The sequence below is a fragment of the Triturus cristatus genome, chromosome 8 (assembly GCF_964204655.1).
Source record: "Triturus cristatus chromosome 8, aTriCri1.1, whole genome shotgun sequence".
NCBI classification, from domain to species: Eukaryota; Metazoa; Chordata; class Amphibia; order Caudata; family Salamandridae; genus Triturus; species Triturus cristatus.
Window position 1 is genome coordinate 1,563,379,393 of NC_140591.1, and position 22,262 is coordinate 1,563,401,654.

Consider the following 22,262-nt stretch of genomic DNA (forward strand, 5'->3'; position numbering starts at 1 on the left):
TTTCCTCTCACCTCAAACACTTCCAGGTTCATCTCATATTTTCCACTGGATTAGAATGAGGACTCGATAAGATACCTAGGTATCATGGTTAGTCGTGGCACTGATACTATTACGAAGGGAAACTAATGATGTGTGATACACCAATTAGAGGACAAAAGAGGCAGATGGATCAGACAACCTTTGTCAATGGAGGGGAGAAACATACCAGCAAAGATGGCTATACCTCCATGACTGTTGTATTTTTTCTGAACGTTCCTACACCACTGTCTAGGTCCTTCTTTCATACACTGCAATCACTGCTAATCAGACTTACCTGCGCTGACAAACAGCCTAAACAAGCTGGATTTACAGCTCCCGATCTAGACCTATATTAGCGATTTGTGCAAGCACATTTCGCACACATCTGGTTTGACCCTCAGCCTTATCTGCCACACTTAGTAGTAGAAGCCAATAATACAGCGCCCACGCCATCTCCACAGTTTTTCTGGCACACCCATGGGCACCATCTGGATATCACAAAGTCTGTCTATGATTTGGGATGGCTTAAGGGGCAGAGTGGGATGGGAATTGCCCTGCTCACCCTCACACCCCCCAGCATGACACACTGGCATGCCATTAACTGGGGAGTAAAAAGTGCTGGCACAATTAGTAGCACTGAACATTACAAAATGGGAGACCTATACTAAGACAGGAATTTTCTAGACATTAACGCAATCATGAATAGGCCCAATTGCACACTGCAAGAATGGCTCCTCTATGACCATTTGAGGGCCAAGGTCAGATTGCTTTCTCCATCCTTTCCGCAGGAACCACAACTATTATATTCTCTACAGCAATTGAGAACCACAAAGTCCTCTAAGCATATGATAATGACCCTCTATAACGCACTGGAGATGCAATGTCAAACAATGCGATCGATGTTTAAATGGGAAGAGAAGATTCAGGATCCCATAATAGATAAGAAACAGGGGTTCTGCTGCTTACAGACAGCCGCCCTGTCACAAAGCAGTAGACTTTGTTGAATACATTTACACTATATGCACAGACTATATCATAAGCCACTCAGTCTATGGACGCAGGGATTGAGGCTCACCCCAGATTGTGCAAGATGTGGAGCTCCAGATGCCGGATTTCTCTACCTGTACTGGAGTTGCCCGAAAATTTAGCAATTCTGAATTGACGTTATTTTCACCATTTCTGACATAACAGGAGAGGCCCTACCACCTGACCTAAGCGGGTTCTATTTGGCTGGGTGCACACAGTATCCAAAAATGTACTCAAGTTGGTGGTGATATCCCTGCTTCATGCTAAACGTTAGGTGACGTGGCACTAAACGCAAGGGGAGATCTCACCCTCACGTCGCTTGAATAGCTGATCTCAAGTATTGCAGAGACAAGACATACACCTCACTACAACCCAGCTCGTCTTACTCTAAGGACATATGGCACTGTTAGGCACGTATCTGCTAAATTGTACCATAGTCAATCAATCGTTTGACTTTGAACCAATTGTTGCATCATACTGGACTCCCTGAAACATCAAGAACCAACATCAGCTGTGACACCCATATTTATTTTAGGACAATTGTGTTTGCAGGTGTGGCATTGTGAGAAAGGGGTCTTGCTGGTGAAAGGTGAGTGCAGTGTTAATGATGTGGCATGTATGTCTTTTCAGTAGAGCTGATATATTTCATCTTGCCTGGAATGTATTTGTTGTGACATACTCAATTACAAAACGTATGAAAAAAGGTAAGAACTAAATTATCTTGGCCACTGTTTCAGTTGTATCACATTTGAATGTTTTATTGACACAAATGGGTATGCAACAGTACCAGTGAATATTAATACTCATGTATTTCTACGCACAGCCTATTACAGCTATGTCTCTAAATAAGGAAAGACAAATTGCCTGTGTACTTTCGGCATGGCAATAATGGGCAATTATTGAGGAAAAGTTGATCTGAATACGATTCCAACCTTAACATTGAATACGGCTTCTACATATTACAAAAACACTGGTTTGAAAGTTGGAATATCAAATGATGAAAGAGTATTTTCTAATAGCAAGGGCCTCAATATTGCCCGAACAGTAAAACAGTACAATAGTTGTCTACCAAATGCCCACATTCTGTCATTAGGTTTGGATGAATTCAGAAGGCAGGAAGTCTGCTATTGTCATTTCATCAGTTGTCGAGGACCAGAAAATACTATTTTGGGTGGAGTAGGCATTAGCCCTGCTTCACCAAATGCATGTGACATAATTTATAAAACTAAGAAAATAATTTGGATGTCAATGAATAGTATGAGCAGGAAGAATGAGTGATGCCTTGCGATATCTAGGCATTAATTTAAAAAAGAGGAGCGTGGCTTCCTCACCATTGATGATGGCGGCACCTTAATAAAGCTCCGATGCCATGTGGAGCTCTATACCGTCTGACTGACTGTTTGCTGATGCACATTACCATTCCAGCAAATGCTTCCGGACTTTGCCAAGCTTCTGCCACCCGAGGACCCGTGATTTCCCCTCTCTAGCCCGAACTAAATGTACCGGTGCTGCGGCAGTGATTTCCACCCACCATTTTGTTAACGAGACGCCCGCTTTTCAGATTTCTCTTGTGACCCGTATATCATTACCTCAGAAGACTGTCCACATATTAACTATCTTCTAGGCTGCCCTCCAGGCCCTATTTATAATGCACGTCTTAACTATTTCCAGTGCCTATTTTCTCATGGAGCTGAGGCACTGACTCAAAGCAGTTACGTAGGTGGATGCCATTTTGTTAGCGTGTTGCATGCTTTTTCATGTTCAAAATATTTTATTGAATCTATGATAAAGCAACAGACCAAACAAAAAAGGGCACCGATAGGGTACATAAAAATGTACAGCATTTCATAAATGTAATGCATTGTACCTATACATTGATAACTGCAATGTAATGGAAACTAAAATATAAAATAAAAGAGGGGGTATAACAGATATTTTAGCAAGTATATTATAACAGAGCTATATATAATTTTTTTACAGACTTTACTTATTATATATTATAAAACATTAATGATATAACGAAATATAATTGTCAATTGGTTTCTAAAATAACTGGTAAATAGATATGTTGTGAACAACACCCAACATTTTTAAATCAGCTCCTCTTCTGGTAAAAATTATCCATGACCACCACATATGAAGTGACAATAATGAAGCGTTTTTTCCAATTGGCAGTAATTCATTTAAGAGCAGCAGATATTGAGAAGTCACTGAGCTTGTTATTAGAATCTGACAGTTTTGTTGAAAACAAAATTGATTTACAAATTAAAATATTATATGAGAGTTTATCTGATAAATGGTATTTTTTTATAATAACATCCCAAACCTCATTCTAAAATTTAAAGTTAGCTTTACAATCGAAAAGCATATTTTTTAATGAACCTGGAACCAATTTACAGTGCCAACAATTAGGCGAAATCAATAGTTTTGCATTATATTTTTTTAACAGAGTCCATAAGCGATTGAATAGTATGAAAGAATTAGTTTGATATATGGACAAGGGGAACCATCCAGAGACACTATTTAACCCTATTGTCCCCCACACAAATTGAGAAAAAGATAGATTAGGTTGACTATTCCAAAAAGAAGAGATAACGTCTAGGGGACTGATTCACAAAGGTAAACTTAGACCAAAAGTCTAACTTTACTACTACTAAATAGACCAAAAGTCTAAATTTACTACTACTAAATTAAGACTTTTGGTCTAAGTTAGACTTTTGGTCTAAACTTAGACCAAAAGTTTAACTTTTGTATTAGTAAAGTGAGACTTATGGTCTAAGTTTAGACTTCAGGTCAAAACTTAGAATTTTGGTCTAAGTTTACCTTTGTGAATCAGGCCTCCAGTTATTTTTGTCAAAATATTAAATTTTTTAGAATACAATTACACAGCGTAAGAGGAAGTAGCTATTGTTTGAATATACGTCTCTAAATCCGATATGTTTTCGATTGGAAAATTGCTGAGAAATCAGTCAAGTATAGAATTACATACAAGTTTGTATTTGAGAATATCTAATGGAATTTTTGGTGCAGTGCTTCAAAAGATAAAAAAGTATTATCACATTTTATATCTTTTAAGTAAAAAATACCTGTTTTATCCAAGATTGCCAAAAGTATATGTTTTCATTAAGTTTAATAACAGAACTATACCATAAGGATATATTTAAGGTGTGAGAAATAGGTGTTTGAAATAGAGAATCTAAATCTTGCAATATTAATTTTGAGATTTTAGCATTGCAGATCTTCGTATTAAAGACTTAGAAGAAGACATGGTAATTATCATAGGCAACGGAAATAGTGAAATCAAACTTTTTTCAATGAGAAGCCATTAAGGTGTGTTGTTAAACTCTGTATTTGTGATCAAAGGGTGCTTTGTTTTAAAATAAACGCTTTATGAAAATTAAAAATATCTGGTAAACCAAACCACCATTATATTTTGCAATTTTCAATTTTTTATAGCTTATACGGTGTGTTTTATTATTTCAAATGAATTTCAACATTAGAGTATCCAAGGATTTATAGAGCGTAAGTGGAAATTGAGCAGGTATCATAGATAATAGATACATATTATTAGAGCAATAACCATTTTAACAGCATCAATTTTCCTCCACCAAGATAAATGTAAAGCAGACCACTAATGAATGTTGGCATTAATATGGTTATCAATATATTCACAATTAAAAGTAATCAATTCTTTAATGGTATGAGAGAAAAGGATATCAAGATATTTAAGTTTGTCCTTTTGCCAAATTATATCGTTATTGGGGAGCATATCAGGGTTACAAAGCACGTTGAATGGAAAAATTCAGTCTTGTTAGTATTTAGAGTATAACCGGAGATCTGCGAATATGTTCGAATTGGATTTAATAGGAGGGAAATGGAAGAATCAGGATGACTTATATATAATGATACATCATCAGCATAAGCTGAGATTTTTAAAATAACGTTATTGATAGTTATACCTTTTATTTCTATGCAGTAGTTGATGGCAATGGGTAAAGGATCAATAGCAAGGAAAAAAATCAAAGGTGACAAGGGACAACCATGACGAGTGCCTCTAAAAAGGAAGTTTTTGATACAAAATTTACTATTAATGAAAAGTCAAGCAGATGGGGTAGAACAGAGTGCAGAAATCATAGGACCAAAGGAGTGGCCAAACTTAAATGCAGATAAAGTACGAAAAAGCTACTGCCAATGTACTTGGTCAAACGCTTTTTCAGCATCTAATGCAAGGATACCCGCAGGAGGGTGAAAAGATGATACAGCTTCAATAACATGAAATAATAATTTGTGTTATTTACAGAATGTCTATATTTCATGAAAAGGGTTGATCAATATGAACAATAGCATCAAGCACAGAAGCCAATCTAATGGCAAGAATTTTTGTATAAAGTTTAAACAATCTTCATTAATTAAAGAAATTGGGTGGTAATTTGAAACAATAGTGGGGTCTTTGTAGGTTTTGGAAGTACTATAATCAAAGCGTCAGTAAAGGATCCTGAAGTAGATCCTGTATTAATAAAGTGAGAAAATAATTAAAGTAAATGAGGTAGTAGGTAAGGAGAAACATATTTGTAAAAATCAGCAGGAATACCATGTGGTCCAGGTGATTTACCCAGTTTAAGAGATTTAATAGCTGATTTAATTTCTTCTAACGAAATTGGTACATCCATTTTTTCTTTCACACACTTAGGGGTCCATTAGGATGTAGGGCGGTGGGACCACCGCCTGCTAGCAGCGGACATCACGCCCGCCATATTAGTATGGTTAAACATAGGCCAATTTCCGACTGCCGCGATGCGACGTGCACCGCCAACAAAGTGCTCCCGCCACCGCGGAGGTGGGAGCCAATGGAGACCCTCCGCCGTGCGGAATGACGTCCACCTCGCTCCACAAATTAGGATGACTCAAGCAAGCAGACACACCACAGTGGAGACACCGCCCAACCAGAGACGGCGGAAACTCGACAGCGGAGCACGAAACCAGAGTCCCGGCCCACACCACCTGGACACGACCGCAATGGACCCAGCTCTACACGTCTTTCCGGTGCTGTACCTGCTACATCACCAGGAACTCATGGACCGCCGTGGACGCCGCCGCAGGTACGCAATAAGACAACACACAACACGCAACCCACGGCCTGACACAGGGTCCAAATCCACATCAGACACCCTAGGGGGGACAGGGACACATCCACAAGGGCACCCACACATCACCCACCTGCCACAAAGTCACCCCACTGCATCCTGGACACACAGCTGCCGCCACCATGCAGCAATGTCCCGGTCACGTCACTGCAGCGGCGAACACAAGCAAATACTTGCGCACAATGCAGAAGGCAGAGCCAGTGCCAGGCATGGGCAGGGCACAAAGACTACATTGACACACCCACTCCCACCACACACTAGCACACCCCATGAAGGCACATGACATGTGCCCCCCCATGCACCCCATGCACAACAACAAGCCAGGGCAATACATACCCTGCACCACACAACAAACAATCATGGAGACACACAATGCAGGAGTGGCTGCACAGGAACACACAACACGCAGCACAGTAGCACAGGACCAGAGAAACACACACTACACCGCACTCAGGGAAAAAGCAATGAGGACAAGCAACAAATGAACACACACAAGGAATCAACATCCAAATGGACACACAGCCTGCACAGTCACACATACATATCACAGACTGACACACACACACATACACACCCCACATGCCAACAGCAATGGAGCACAACAAATAGGGAAACCAAAGTGGGCTGCACACAAATGGAAGGCCATGGAGACACACAACAAGCATGTGTACATCACATCAACACAAGGAACAGAGCACAACACACTCACAACATCAAAGCACACATGGCTGGCACAGTCAGTGAAATCAAACCACAGACAGCTCAGTGCAACAACACAGGGAGACAGCAAGGCAAACCATGTAGAGGCACAAGGATGAAAGGAAGGCCCTGAAGTCAAACTGGGAACAGCCACACATCCATACAACTACTTCACAGGAGTACACGAGCAGCACTACACACAGGGACCATCTACACACCTCAGGACTGACAAACACCAGTAAGAATCTACACACATACCCCCTCACACCAGCAGCACACAACACCAGTGCCAAACACACTGAAGGCTGCCAATACTTGACAGGCAATACACACATAAACAACCACACACCCTGGGCTCAGCCACAAACATCACACACACACACAGGGATGCAACCACAAATGTGGAAACAAATACAACAGACAAACACATAAACCAACAGAAACATACACAGAGCCACAACAACAACAGACATGCCCTGTGCAGCTAAACTGGGGAAAGGCAATGGGAGCACAGACACAACAGGAGTGCACAACCTCATCACTCAGGAACAATGCACAGACAACATACCACAACACACACAAGAAGTGCAGCATCACCGAACAACACAGCCACAGCAAACAAACAACAGATGCACAGGCAGAACAATCATATAGCAAACATAGCACGACATCAGGGGATGCACACCAGGCAATCACAAGGCAACATACACACACAGCACTGGAAGTGAAACAATAACAAAAACAACACACATACATCCAACACAACACCAAATAGATGCACATGTCTGGGACACCAAGGTGGAAACAACTTGACCACAGGACTGGGCAGCACACACAGTTGAACTGCATAGCAGCAACCATGACTGACAATCAGCATCAGAACATCACACATGACCCATTGGGGAAATGCACTGAGTGACACATTGACCCTGGCCAAAGAACTGCACCACAAAGCACAGTGGCACAAATGAAGTCATGGGGAGGCACACACACATACACACCAAGGGGACAGCTCCCACCAAAGTGAAGTGTACTGCATGTCAGTAGGGGACATGGCAGGAGTGTAACATATGTCAACAAAAGAAAAGAAGGGGGGGACCAGGAGCTAGTTTTTGGTCCAATGTCCGTGCTCCAACGTGAATTGTTAAATCAATGAGGACATTCTTCTGCGTTGGAGGTGAAAAAATATATTAATAAACACCTGCTCAACGGAGAAAAAGAAGAATCAGGGAGTAGAAAGGGAGACAAGGGGAGAGCAAGAGAGAGAGAGAGGTGAAGGTGAAGGAGGCAGAGAGGTATATCCCTGGTATCTAGGATTCAATCCCGAAGGGGAGGGCTCAAATTTGCCTCTTAATTGCCCTCACACACCCTGAAGGATGTCATGCTTCATCATTGGGCTTTTTTGCTCCTCGTCGGGCCGGCGCTGCAATGCCCAACGGTCCCCCGAAGGGTCTCTTTCGCGGAGATCTTTTAAAGAGAAAAGCCGATAGGTGAGTGCGAATGTGTGGGATAAAAAAGGGGGGGGAAAGTATCCAAAAAATTGATGGTTTACGTGCGTGCAAGGATTGTGAGTAAAATTGCCTAGGGGTGTCCAAATAAGGTTTTTTAATGTTGTGGGACCCCTGGTAGAATAAAAAGACCCGGAGGTCGGTGAGTCGCTAGTGGGCGCAATGTGCCCTTGTGACTCAAAATAAGGTTGACATGTTTCACGCCTACTTAGCCTATAAAGATCAATGGCGTTTCTTCAGGACCTAGCTGTGTGGAAAGTTGTGCACGGTGATGGTGGGGGTTCCGGGATTAGGTAAGGTAACCCGCGTGAGTGAAGGGGTGCGCTTGGATAACCTTGCGGTCTGCATCCAAGCACACCCCTTCACTCACACGGGTTACCTTACCTAATCCCGGAACCCCCATCATCACCGTGCACAACTTTCCACACAGCTAGGTCCTGAAGAAACGCCATTGATCTTTATAGGCTAAGTAGGCGTGAAACATGTCGACCTTATTTTGAGTCACAAGGGCACATTGCGCCCTTGTGACTCAAAACAACAACAAGGCCAGTGGCCAGGGCATAGTGCAGAGCATGTGCATGAGAAGCTGCACAGGCAATGGCAAAACAGCAGTGAACAACAAGGCCAGTGGTCAGGGCAGACTGCAGAGCATGTCCATGAGAACCTGCACAGGCAAGGGCAAAACAGCAATGCCAGTGGCCAGGGCAGAGTGCAGAGTATGTCCATAAGAAGCTGCACAGGGAAGGGTCCAACACAGCAGTGAACGGCAAGGCCAGTGGGCATGACAAACTGCAGACTGAGTCCATGTGAAGCTGCACAGGGAATGTGTGCGACTGTATCTTTCCATGGCCAGCAAAACAGTTAGGGGGCAACAATGTGCAGTATAGGCCCACCTGTGTGAGACACAGGTGTGTGAGGGTGACTAACACTCAGACTTGGCTGTCAGGCGGACTGGGAGCTGGCTGTGTCTCGGGGACTGTCAGGGCACTTAATAGGGGAGAGAGAGGAACAGCTAAGGTAGAGCTATCAGTGGCTTGGCAAGCTGGAGGGCTGTTTGGACCAGGTGGTGTAGTGGCACGTGGAGGTGGAGTCATGCAGACGGGAGTCACGGTGTGGCTGGGAGATTGTGGAGGGGTGCCCTTCCACTTCTTGGGGATCCTTAATGGCTTGACTGACTTGAGATCAATGGGAAGTGGTGTGGGCACAACAGGCACACACACCACCACCGCTGGAGCAGGTGCAGGTGCTGGCAGCCCCTCTGGTGATGTGCTGGACCCAGCGGAACGCTTTGCCTTGCTTCGCCTCTGCCCCCTTCCCCTGTTTACTAGGTGTTACCCCTACAGTGCCCTCCAGCCCCTGCTTCACTGGGCTTGGAATGGGCATCGAGGTGGTTGGTGATACTGCCTTTGAGCCGTTCCTAGGTGCACCCTTGGCATGCACCACCTCCTTGTTGGGCACAGACACTGTACCATTATCTTTGCGCGATGCTTTAGGGGCAGGAGAGTCCTTGGATGGGGATGCCACTGAGGCATGTGTGCCTGAGGTCTTCTGCTTTGCTAATTGTCCACTGGTGTCGCCTGACAGGCTTTTCTCCCTGAGCTCTGGGGTGTCTTTGGTCTTCTGTGGGGATGGTGGCTGCGCACGGGACCGCTTGGGTTGCTGCTGCTGTGTGCTCCGTGTACTGTACCGTGACTTTGATGTATGTGGACCATGGTCACTATCGTCAGACGTGGCCACTGCCCGGGGGGACAAAGGGACTAGAGCTGGACTGTGAGAATGTGCCTGTTGCAGGGCAGACGTCACTGTTGATGACAAAGCCTGGACTGTCCGGTGAAGCCCACCCACGTCGGAATTTATGCCCTCCATGAAAGCAAGCACCTGGGCCAATTTCTTGTCGTGGTCAATAAAGGAATTGAGGAGAGCTGTCTGGCCTACACACAGCTGGTGCAAAAGGTCCACAGACTCAGCACTGATGGCAGCAGGGGGGATAGGGGCAGGGGCAGTGGTGCCCGGGGTGAAGGACACTCTTTCCCTCTTACTGAGGTGGACATGGGCAGTACCAGAGGAAGTGGCTGGGAGGGTGGGCAATGGCCGCTGTGTGGTGGAAGTCGATGCAGAATCCCTGTTCCCTGTGCCCTCCAACATGGACACATCCCCGCTGGCATCGGATGATGTGGTGCTTTGCGTCTCAGGCTGGGACTCCTCCGGCAGACTCCTGTCCCCCTCTGATGGGCTGGTGACATCTGTGTCACTGGGCTCCTGGGCAGCTGTGGTGCTAGTTTCACCCCCACTGGTGTCCGTGTCCTGTCCCTCCGTAACGACAGGTGATGCTGCATTGGACAGAGAGACGTAGGGTCAGGTCAGTCGCAAAAACAGAATAAACATATGCAAGCAATGCATGACAAAAGTAGAGCTAATCTACATGTTGCACACCACCCTGTGCAATCACATTGTGCCAACTCACTACATAGACTCAAGCAGTGCGTGGAAACTGGAAACTCAGGAATGAGTGAGCCATGTGATGACCACACAGCACAACACCCTGCTTGTGGCTCTGTTCAAACAGACACACAACTAGTTCTGAGCACATCTAGGGACATGATGGGGGCACAGTACTTGTTGCCAATGACAGCACTGGATGGAACAGGAGGGGACAACACAGACCCCGACTACAACATGACAGTCCACAATGGACATTAGCCCATGCCACCCACCATGTCGTACCATGGGGACAATAGAATGCTGCAAATTGCTGTAAGATGTCTAGCCTTCCCCAATATGGGTGCATGCAATGGACTCATTGATGTATGCACAGTCAGATTGGGCACACTGCCGTTCCCTCCCATGGGATTCCCAAGACTACACCAATGCAGAAGAAACCTGAAGAGCACAACTCAGAATGTAATGTGAAGGCACAGCATCCAAATCTACTTTGCAAGTACAGGTAGGGCAAATGCATTCCACAGGCACCCAGGCCAGCAGCCACTTATATGCCACAGCATCACACTACCAACATCACAGAGGCTAGCACTGGCACAGGCTCTGTACACATGCAGCCACTCCAAAGTCAGACTCCCCAAATGCTCACCCCTTGCTTGCTGCTGATGCTCCTTCAAATGTGCATCCAGCTCAGGCTGTGTCACCGCCAAGATGCGCCCCATTAGTGGTGTCATGCTGCGCCATGCCAGACACCCAGTGCGAGGACCAGCCCCAGGGTCATCTCCGCCACATTCTTTGCCAGCCGGTTGATGTCGTTCCATCTGTTGTGGTAGTAGGTGCGCCATCGGTTTGAGACCCCCAGGCCTCCCACCTTCGCTGCAATGGCCCTCCACATGGCCTTACGCTGGTGTACCTTGAGCTGCAGGCATGGGAGACAAGAGGGAAAAATGATCAGGGACATCTATCAGTATGGCAGCAAGATACAACATCATCACATATCCAACGATAGGTCAATCAGAGACTATAGTACAGCCAACATGGGATGCCTGCATTGGAAAATCTGATGTTAAAGCATGCAGGTGTGAGGGGGAACACAGTCCCTGCATATCTCACACACATGCAGGATGCCAGAACTGAAACAACCATATAGCCTGCCCACATCTCCAGTCCATTGTTTGCTTGAGCAACACATACATCACATGTCAACCTGTGTTTGTGGGTGGACTCACTGTGTTCAAGACTGCGCAGCCATCAATGTCCCTGTCTTGTGAATAATTGAATGTGTCATGGTGGTCACATGGATGGACATGAGATCACAAAATCCAATATGTCAATTACAAGGGCAGTTGTGTGCAAACCACAGTGCTGAGATGGACCATAGCTGGAGTGATATGTGACAAGACTGATGTCATACTCTGTAAGTTGAGTGAGATGTCCTTGTCTTTGTAGGCGGGGACTGTGCAGGCCAGCTGGGTTCACACTGAGATGGACTACAGGGGCACACACAGACATCCAGCCAAGCAATCACTGTCCTGACTACAGCATGAACAACCTTCTATGTCACTGTATGGCTGACAACACAACACAGGTCACTCATACATACATGTGCATGGAGGGAAAGCTGTGGCATTGGGTACACACACCCTCCCACTGGAGACAACATGTCAGGCAGTGCATGACACTACCCCACACTCCCAGGCACATACTGAATCAGTCCACTACATGTGTGGCCCCCCTGCCCTACCACACCACTGTTGAAGACTTACCACGACATTTGGGGCACCATATAGCCTTGGGTACTGTGTGAGCACCTCGTCCACCAGGACCTCCAGCTCCTCGCTTGTGAAGGGACTGGCACGGATCTTCTCTGTCCTTGACATCACTGTGGACGTGAGACAACAGCAGGAGATTTGTGTGGTGAGGGTTCCCAGGCAGCAGACCCTGGAGGCAGCAGCAGGTGAGGGGTCTCAGGCAGCAGTCCCTGGAGGCAGCAGCAGGTGAGGGTTCTCAGGCAGCAGTCCCTGGAGGCAGCAGCAGGTGAGGGGTCTCAGGCAGCAGTCCCTGGAGGCAGCAGCAGGTGAGGGGTCTCAGGCAGTAGTCCCTAGAGGCAGCATCAGGTGAGGGGTCTCAGGCAGCAGTACCTGGAGGCAGCAGCAGGTGAGGGGTCTCAGGCAGCAGGCTCTGTGAGCAGTGGCAATGTGAGGCTCACTCCCACATATATAGTCCCCTGGGGTCATTTCAAAGGTGCCAATCTGCAGCTATTGGTGGTCCAGGTCTGCCTCTTTCAAATGCATCCAAGGACCGCCTCCGCGGTGGCGGAGCACGCCTACCACGATCTTCAAAATTGCATTATGTCACCACAATCATGGCTCCCATTGGCTGTAAGGGCATGCTCCATTGCGGTGATACAACGCTGGGGCCCGGGGTGCGCTACCACAATGGTGCATCTTTCAAATGCAGCCAATGACCGCCTCCGCGGTGGCGGAGCACACCTACCGTGATCTTCAAAATTGCATCATGCCACCGCTATCGAGCTTCGCATTGGCTCTATGCAAGCCCATGGTGGTGTGACACCACAGGGGCACGGTGTGCGCTACTGCGATTTTAGTGGCGGAGCATGCCAACCGCCATTTCCACATGTCTCCATGCCTATGACTACCGCACTTGTGTGAATGGGGGTGCTGGTGACACACTGCCGGTGCCAGGCGGTAGCTACCGCGAATTGGGTGCCATGCATTGACACGAGGCACCGCCATTCTGGCGGCGGAGCATGTCAACTGTCATTTCCACATGTCTCCATGCCTATGACTACCGCACTTGTGTGAATAGGGGTGCTGGTGACACACCGCCGGTGCCAGATGGTAGCTACCGCGATATGGGTGCCATGCATTGACACGAGGCACCACCATTCTGGCGGCGAAGCATGTCAACCGCCATTTCCACATGTCTCCATGCATATGACTACCGCACTTGTGTGAATGGGGGTGCTGGTGACACACCGCCGGTGCCAGGGGGTAGCTACCGCGATATGGGTGCCATGCATTGACACAAGGCACTGCCATTCTGGTGGCAGAGCATGCCAACCGCCATTTCCACATGTCTCTATGCCAATGAATACCGCACTTGTGTGAATGGGAGTGCTGGTGACACACCGCCGGTGCCAGGCAGTAGCTACCGCGATATGGGTGACATACAATGGTGATGGTCATCTGTCAACCATCAACAGTGCACAGTGCCAACATGTTCAATGGCACAGCATTGTGCACACGATACCAATGTTCAATTTACTCCACTGATGGTTACACATGCCATGTTTGTGTGTGTGTGTGTTAGACCTGGCATCCTTGGTGTGGGTCTCTCGTCCACCTTTTCACTCTTTTTGCCCCCTCCATGTAGGACCCATTTTTTTCGTGCTGGACTAGACGCTCTGAGCACTGTGCCCCTGCTAACCAGGGCCACGTTGCAAGTGCTCCCTTTCAAAATATAACCTCGAACATTGTATCTGACCCGGGGAAAATGGTAGAAACTCCAAACTAGTGTCCCTAACCTCAGGAGTACATAAGACCTTCTTTTAGGGGAATGAAAGTTAGATCCTGAGCATGGAAATGACCCTTTTAGGAAATGTCTAGATTCCTGAAACTTTACCACGTTGTGTGCCACAGATGTGTGGTCAGATGTCTGGGCAAAGTGACAGGGACTGGGCTGTCTCCCACAGCCTGGTGTTAGCTGGCTGCCGTGAGATAAGAGAGGCGGAGTAGTTTCTGTCGAGGGTCCTGCCTGCCACAATGCCGGCTCCACTCCCCGCTGCATGTCTGACACCCCTGCCCCTCCTTCAAAGGTCGAGAGTGCCAGCTGGCAGGAAAAACCCACAACAGAAACCTGGGTGGAGGGGAACCCCCTACCTGATCAAAGACTTCAAAGACCTTTTTGCCTATAACTAGTGGACCCTTGAACTGTAGTAGCTAGATCGATTTTGGGACTACGAGGGCCCTGCTGACTTAGTCGCGGCCCGGACGCATCGTATCTCATCTTGAAGAGCCCTGCTGGCTTCGTTGCGGCTCACACTCTACGAACCGTACCTCCTGTACGCAACGCATCCCATCTTATCTGGAAGAGCCCTGTTGACTTCGTCGCGGCTCACACTCTACGAACCGTACCTCCTGTACGCAACACATCACATCTTATCTGGAAGAGCCCTACTGACTTAGTCGCGGCTCACACTCTACGAACCGTACCTCCTGTACGCAGCGCGGCTCGTGCACTTCGAGCCGGACCTCTGGTACACATCGTACCAGCATCAGTCCAGCAGTATTTCAACGCGGCTCGTACACTTCGAGCCAGACCTCCGGTGTGCATTGTACCAGCATCAGCCCAGCAGTATTTCAACGCGGCTCGTACACTTTGAGCCGGACCTCTGGTATGCATCGTACCAGCATCAGCCCAGCAGCATTTCAACATGGCTCGTACACTTCGAGCCGGACCTCCGGTACGCATCGTACCAGCATCAGCCCAGCAGTATTTCAACGCGGCTCGTACACTTCGAGCCGGACCTCCGGTACACATCGTACCCGCATCAGCCCAGCAGTATTTCAACGCGGCTCGGGCCCTTCGAGCCGAACAGCCCATACAAAGCGTACCGACATCCCCAAGACCCACAGCAGCTCACCGCGGTTCCCCTGAACCGACTCGTACGCAACGTAGCAGCTGGGCCCGCCGCGGACCCCTTGTTTCGGACTGTGGGTATCCGAGTCGCACCAGCTACTCGAACCCAACCTGAACTGAACCCATTCTAGCTACACCCCCCAGACAGTCACCCCTACCCTTATAACTTATTGTGAATTTTTGTGGTTATGTGCCTTGTGATAAATAAATATATAAAGGATACTATATTTTCATACAAACCCGGTGTGGTGTCCCTTCTGTAGTGTGGCAAGACATTACTGTACATGGTCATAAATGCTTTACACCTGCCCTCGAGGCTCAGTCTGATTGCTTGGTTATACTACTAAGGGGGTAGTCCTCTACCCTAACTAGAGGAGGCAGGTCCCTGCTTGGACAGAAGTAACTACCTCTGCCAACCAGAGACCGCCAAGTCTAACATTGGTGGCAGCGGTGGGGATCCGAACTTGCGTTTATGATTTGTGTACAGTGATTTATTGACCCACTACCTAGTGAGTGCAGGCCATAACAAAATCACTTAGTCTTTGTTTTCGATTAATTGAAATTCCCCACGACAACATGAGTCTTACAGGGCCCATCATGGGCCCGAGCTTTGAAGAAGAACAGCTAGAGAATTACGCCCATAAGGAATTAAGAAATTTTTGTAAAGAATTTAAGATCTCCACCAGTGGCCTCAATACAAAGGAAGATCTGCAAAAGGCGCTGCGGGCCTGGGTAGCATCCAGAGATCCCACAACCCACGTAGAAGGAAATGGCCTGGGAGATGGGCAGCAGGGAGAGCCAGGGGAGCAGGAGAGAGAGAGAGAGCAGTTTCCCCTGCACGTAGTAATATGTCCGAAAGAGGCCTGTCCCCAGAGGAGCTAGCCAATAGAGAGAAGAGCAGAGCCCATGAATTAGAACTCACCAAGTTAAAAATGGAAGGGGAACGGAAGCTAGCGGAGAGGAAGTTCACCATGGAGGAGATGAGGTTTCAAGGGGAGCAGGAAGAGAAAAGGCTGCAGCGGGAGCATGAGGGCAGGAAGCTGCAGTTGGAACATGAGAGAAGTCTCAGGGAACTAGAGCTCAAAGCTAGGAGTGGAGAGCCTATTCCCCCGGTCGACAGCACGCCCCCCCCCCCCGCTTGTAGAAAGCAGGGTACACATCCCCAAGGATGTGGTAAAGGAGTATTATAGAAATGATGACATACAGCAATGGTTCAAAGCATATGAGGTAGCCATGACCTCCCACCAGGTCCCTGAGAAGGATTGGGGAGCGGGGTTATGGGGGAGGTTCCTTAGTGAGGGGAGGGATACCTTGCTAGACCTACCATCCTCCTTACTGAATTCATACAGCCACATGAAGGATGCCTTAATGTCAAGGTATGGTCTGACCCCGGAGATGTATAGACAGAGATTCAGGGATTGCAAGAAAATCCCTGGCACGACTTGAGTAGAGTACGTGAACTACTACAGCAGAGCCTTAGAAGGCTGGGTTAAGGGCAGCAAGGTCGCCACTTTCGAGGAATTGTTCGATTTAATCGCATGGGAGCACTTCTATCTAAATTGTTTTTCAGAGCTGCGCCAGCACCTGGTCGGCAGCAAACTTACTAACCCTAGGAGTCTTGCTGTGGAAGCGGACCACTGGGTGAGCAGCCGGGTCCAGAGGGGTCCAGTGGGAGACTATGCCAAAGGTGGGCAGGGTCCCCAACAGCGAGGGGGGTGAAATCAGGGTAAGCAGCGGGAGAGTCCCCCAGGTCCCCAACGTAACACTCAAGGGAACTAGCAGCGGGGTTCCCAGCCGCCCCCTATGACCACCACCAAGGCCCCTCACAGGTAGGCCTGTGCCCAGGGGCCCCATGCTTTGTTATAGATGCCAACAAAAGGGGCACTCCGCCAATGATCCCCAGTGCCCCCTGTACAAAAAGCCAGCACCCTCTGGGGTCCTCACCCGCCAGGTAGCCAGTGTAGTACTGGGGGAAGAGTTAGAAGCCCCGGAGGAATGGGGACCCGTAGCATTGTCCCTGGTCTCCTTAGGAGACGGAGAAATGGTCTCCAGAACCCAACTGCCTGCCAACACTAAAAAATACAGGCAGTGGGTGACCATCAATGGGCAGAGGGCGGGAGACCTCAGAGACACCGGTGCAAGTGTGACTGTGGTCAGCTGTCACCTGGTCTCTGAGGACCAAATCATACTTCACGCTTTTTGTCCCGTGGTGGCCGCAGATAGCTTCGAGAGTCTCTGCTGGATAGCCCAAATTCCCACTGAGTGGGGGGGGGGGTCTCAGGCACCCTACAAGTAGCTGTCCGGCCTGCCATGCCTGTGGATTGTGTGGTAGGCAATGATTTAGAGAGCTCCCCGTGGGCTCAGGTGGAGCGGAAGGTTCACCTAGAGATGCTAGGATTGCCCGAATGGGTGTGCGTCACCACCCGGTCCATGGCTGCGAAACTAGGTGCTCAACAGGATCTGGAGCCTGGAAGAATGGCCCAGGGCCCTGCCTCAGAGGGAGAGGAGGAGGAGTTTGGGAGCCCGGACCCCTCGATTCCCACAGACCAGGAGGTAGCAAACCCTGACGGGGATGCCCTGGGACCTACCGGGGAACAGATAGCCGAACTGGGGGTATACCTGAGCTGATCCAGTGGCAGCAGGACGGTGGGCCCTCCAGGGAGGAATTCTGCCAGGAGCAAAACTCCTGCCCCTCTCTCGTGGGCGAACGGCAGAAGGCCGTAGCCCAGGCAGCAGGTGATCAATCGGATTCGCACTTGGTCTACTGAGAGAATGGACTACTATACAGTGAGCCTAAGTCCGCTGAGCTGGGATCAGCCCGTGTGCTGGTGGTACCCCTTCGCTACAGGGACTTACTACTGGGCCTGGCTCACGATGTACCTTTAGCCGGGCACCTGGGGCAAGACAAGACCTATCACAGGCTTGTCACGCATTTCTATTGGCCCCGGATGCGCCAAAACATAGAGACCCACTGCCGATCCTGCCAGACTTGCCAGGCAAGTGGAAAAAGTGGGGGGAAACACAAGGCTCCCCTACAACCCTTCCCTGTGGTCAGACCCCTTTTGAGCGAGTGGAGATTGACATTGTGGGGCCTCTGGACCCCAAGACCGCTATGGGCAACAGGTTTATCCTGGTCTTGGTGGACCATGCCACCCGGTACCCTGAAGCCATACCCCTCCGAACAGTGACGGTCCCCATGGTGGGCCGGGCCCTGATGGGGATCTTCTCCCATGTGGGATTCCCCAGTGTGGTAGTGAGTGACAGGGGGACCAATTTCATCTCTAAATATATGAAGTCCCTGTGGCAGGAGTGTGGCGTTACTTACAAGTTCACCACTGCTTACCACCCCCAAGGAAATGGACTAGTGGAACGGTTCAACCGGACCCTTAAGGGCATGATTATGGGCCTAGAGGAGCCCCTGGGACGTACTCTCACCATGCCTACTATTCGCATATCGGGAGGTGCCACAGAAGTCCTTAGCGTTCAGACCCTTTGAACTTCTATATGGCCATCCCGTCCGAGGACCCCTGAGTCTGGTTAAAGAAGGCTGGGAGACAGCTCTCAGGAATCCCCCCCAGGATGTATTTAGATACATGTTGGCCTTAAGGAATCAGACCCGAACATTCAGGGAACTCGCCGAGGCGAACCTGGAAGCCAGCCAGGGAGAAATGAAACGCTGGTACGACCAGAATGCCACTCTGGTCGAGTTTCAGCCTGGGCAGCAAGTGTGGGTGATGGCCCCAGTGGAGCCCTGTGCTCTCCAGGACAGGTAGTGGAGCGCAAAAGCCAAGTCACCTATCTGGTGGACATGCAGTCTCCACGGAACCCCCTACGGGTCCTCCATGTAAACCGCCTCAAGCCCCACTTCGAGAGGTCCAAAGTGGGCATGCTCCTAGCCACTGATGATGGAGTGGAAGAGGAGATGGAACCTCTACCAGATCTCCTGTGTGCTCAGGAACAAGATGGGTCAGTAGACGGTGTTTGCCTTTCCACCTCCCTGACCCCTGAACAACACCGAGACTGTCGCCAGTTATTGAGCCAGTTCTCAGACCTCTTCTCTCTGGTCCCCAGTGTCACCAGTTGGTGTGTCCACAATGTAGACACCAGGGACAGCACGCCTGTGAGGCACAAGGCCTACAGGGTCACAGACAGGGTCAGGTCCTACATTAAGGAGGAGGTCTCCAAAATGTTTGCCCTCGGAGTAATTGAGTCCTCTGACTGCCCTTGGGCCAGCCCAGTGGTCCTGGTCCCCAAGGCTACCACGCCCGGTGCCACCCCTGAACTGAGATTCTGTGTGGACTACTGTGGACTCAATTCCGTTACCCGAACAGACACTCACCTTATTCCCCGCGCAGATGAACACATTGACCGCCTGGGATCTGCCCAGTACCTCAGTACCTTTGACTTCACCTCGGGGTACTGGCAGATTGCCCTCACAGAAGGAGCAAAAGAGCGGTCAGCCTTCTCCACCCCCGATGGGCACTACCAATTTCGGGTAATGCCCTTTAGAATTAAAAATGCCCCTGCCATCTTCCAGAGACTGTTCAACCGGGTATTGGCGGGGCTGGAGCAATTCAGCGCCGCCTACCTAGATGACATTGCAGTGTTCATTACCACCTGAGACGGACACCTACAACCCGTGTGGGAGGTACTGTTGGCACTGCGCCAAACAGGCCTCACCATCAAGGCTAGTAAGTGCCAGATTGGGCAAGGGTCAGTAGTGTACTTGGGACACCAGGTAGGGAACGGCCAAGTGGCGCCCCTCCAACACAAGATTGCGGCCATCTTGGCCTGGGAACCTCCCACGACCCAAATAGAGGTGAGGGCCTTCCTAGGACTTACCGGCTACTATAGAAGGTTTGTCAAGGGGTATGGCAGCATTGTAGGAGCCTTGACAGAACTCACCTCCTAGAAACAGCCCAAGAAAGTCTTTTGGACACCCACCTGTCAGAAAGCGTTTGACACCTTGAAGGCGGCCATTTGCACAGCACCAGTACTTAGAGCACCTGACTTCTCAAAAGAATGTGTTGTCCAGACGGATGCCTCAGAGCATGGCATAGGAGAAGTTCTATCACAGCAGAATGAGGAGGGCATAGACCAACCGGTAGCCTTCATTAGAAGGAGGTTACTGCCCCGGTAACAGAGATGGAGTACCATTGAGTGGGAGGCTTTTGCGGTGGTCTGGGCACTCAAGAAATTAAGGCCATACCTATTTGGGGCTCACTTCAGGGTACAAACGGACCATCAGCCCCACAGGTGGTTAATGCAGATGAGGGGTGTTAGAAATGGGATTTCTGGTTGGCTGAGGCTTGCGCCAAAGCCAGACAGAAACCACCACTCTAGTCAGGGCTGGGGAGTTACACGCCAAAGATAACCCCTGCTCACCCCCTTGGTAGCTTGGCACGAGCAGACAGGCTTATCCCTGAGGCGATGTGTAAAGCGTTTGCGCGCGCACCCAGCAACAACACCCAAGGCCCACCACAAAGGAAACTCCACACAAGGTATTATATAAAAATAACCTTTGTATTATACACAACACATTTAGATAAAAACACACACTTTACAATGTGCCAACAGGCACGGGCAGAATTTACAAGGGATTATATATACAGGGGACAGGGCCACATGGACCGCTGTCTGGAATTAGCACTCTTAGAACATATGATATGAAATTACTGTTCACACAAAAATAGCACAGGTATCACAGAACCAGTAACTACTGGTATTGGGCAATTACACCCTACGCAATCCTAATACACCTTAGGTACACATCACGCAGGGGGGGGCCATGAACACATCAGCCTAACCTACACCGGGAAAACCCTCTCCTACGCATAGGCACAACTAGACTGAGACATCGCCTAAATACATTGCGCAGGCGCAAAAATACACAAGGAATAATGATCAGGTACCCTAGGGGAGGGCACAACACAAGAAGAACTGTCCCCAGGCCAACCTGGCCTCTCAGGGGCAAGGACGCCCTATGTCCAGCAGAGTCAGGGCGCACTTGCGCAGGCTGCGCAAGCCAGGAACACAAAGCACAACCTAAACGTGGCAGTTGCCCACTAAGTGCTGGGCAACTGGAGAAATGCGTGGGCACCACTGTGCCTTCTCAAAACCAAATACAGCAGGGGGGGTTGGAGCCTCTTTGGGACTCTAAATAAATGAAATGCCCCCTGAGCCTCGCTGGGCTCAACAAGGATTAGGCCAATCGTTGGAGCCTTGCAGGCCTTTTAAACAAATGGGGGGCGTGTTGGAGCCTCGTGGGCTCTTCCCAGAATGTGGGCCCGACGCTGGAGCGTACTCGCGCTCGGAATCAAATAATGCGGGGCGTTGGAGCCCCACGAGCGTTCTAAAATGATATGCCCCCACGATGGAGCCTCACGGGCTCTAGAATGAAGGTGCCTCGGGGGAGTCCTTCTAGAATAAACAAGAATAATGCCCCCAGAGCCTCGCCGGCTCTAAACGATAATGAAATGCCCCCGAGTTGCAGATCCCTTGGACGGAGGGAGGGAGCCTCGTCGGAGCGGCCCACTGCCAAGCGGGGCCGCTCTGGAAGGAATGCCGGCAGGACCCTTTCCCGGAAACAGAGTAAAGTCCCCACCAATGTGCCACTCACCGGCGGGTACGGAGGCTTCCCGGACTTCTCTTTTCTTCGCCGGTTGGCGGGGTGGGCTCCCGCCGAACCTCCGGCCCTGCTTCTTCTCCGGGCCGGCCCAGCGCGGGGTAGGCTCCCGCCTGGGTCTCGAAGGGAAATCAGTCCAGC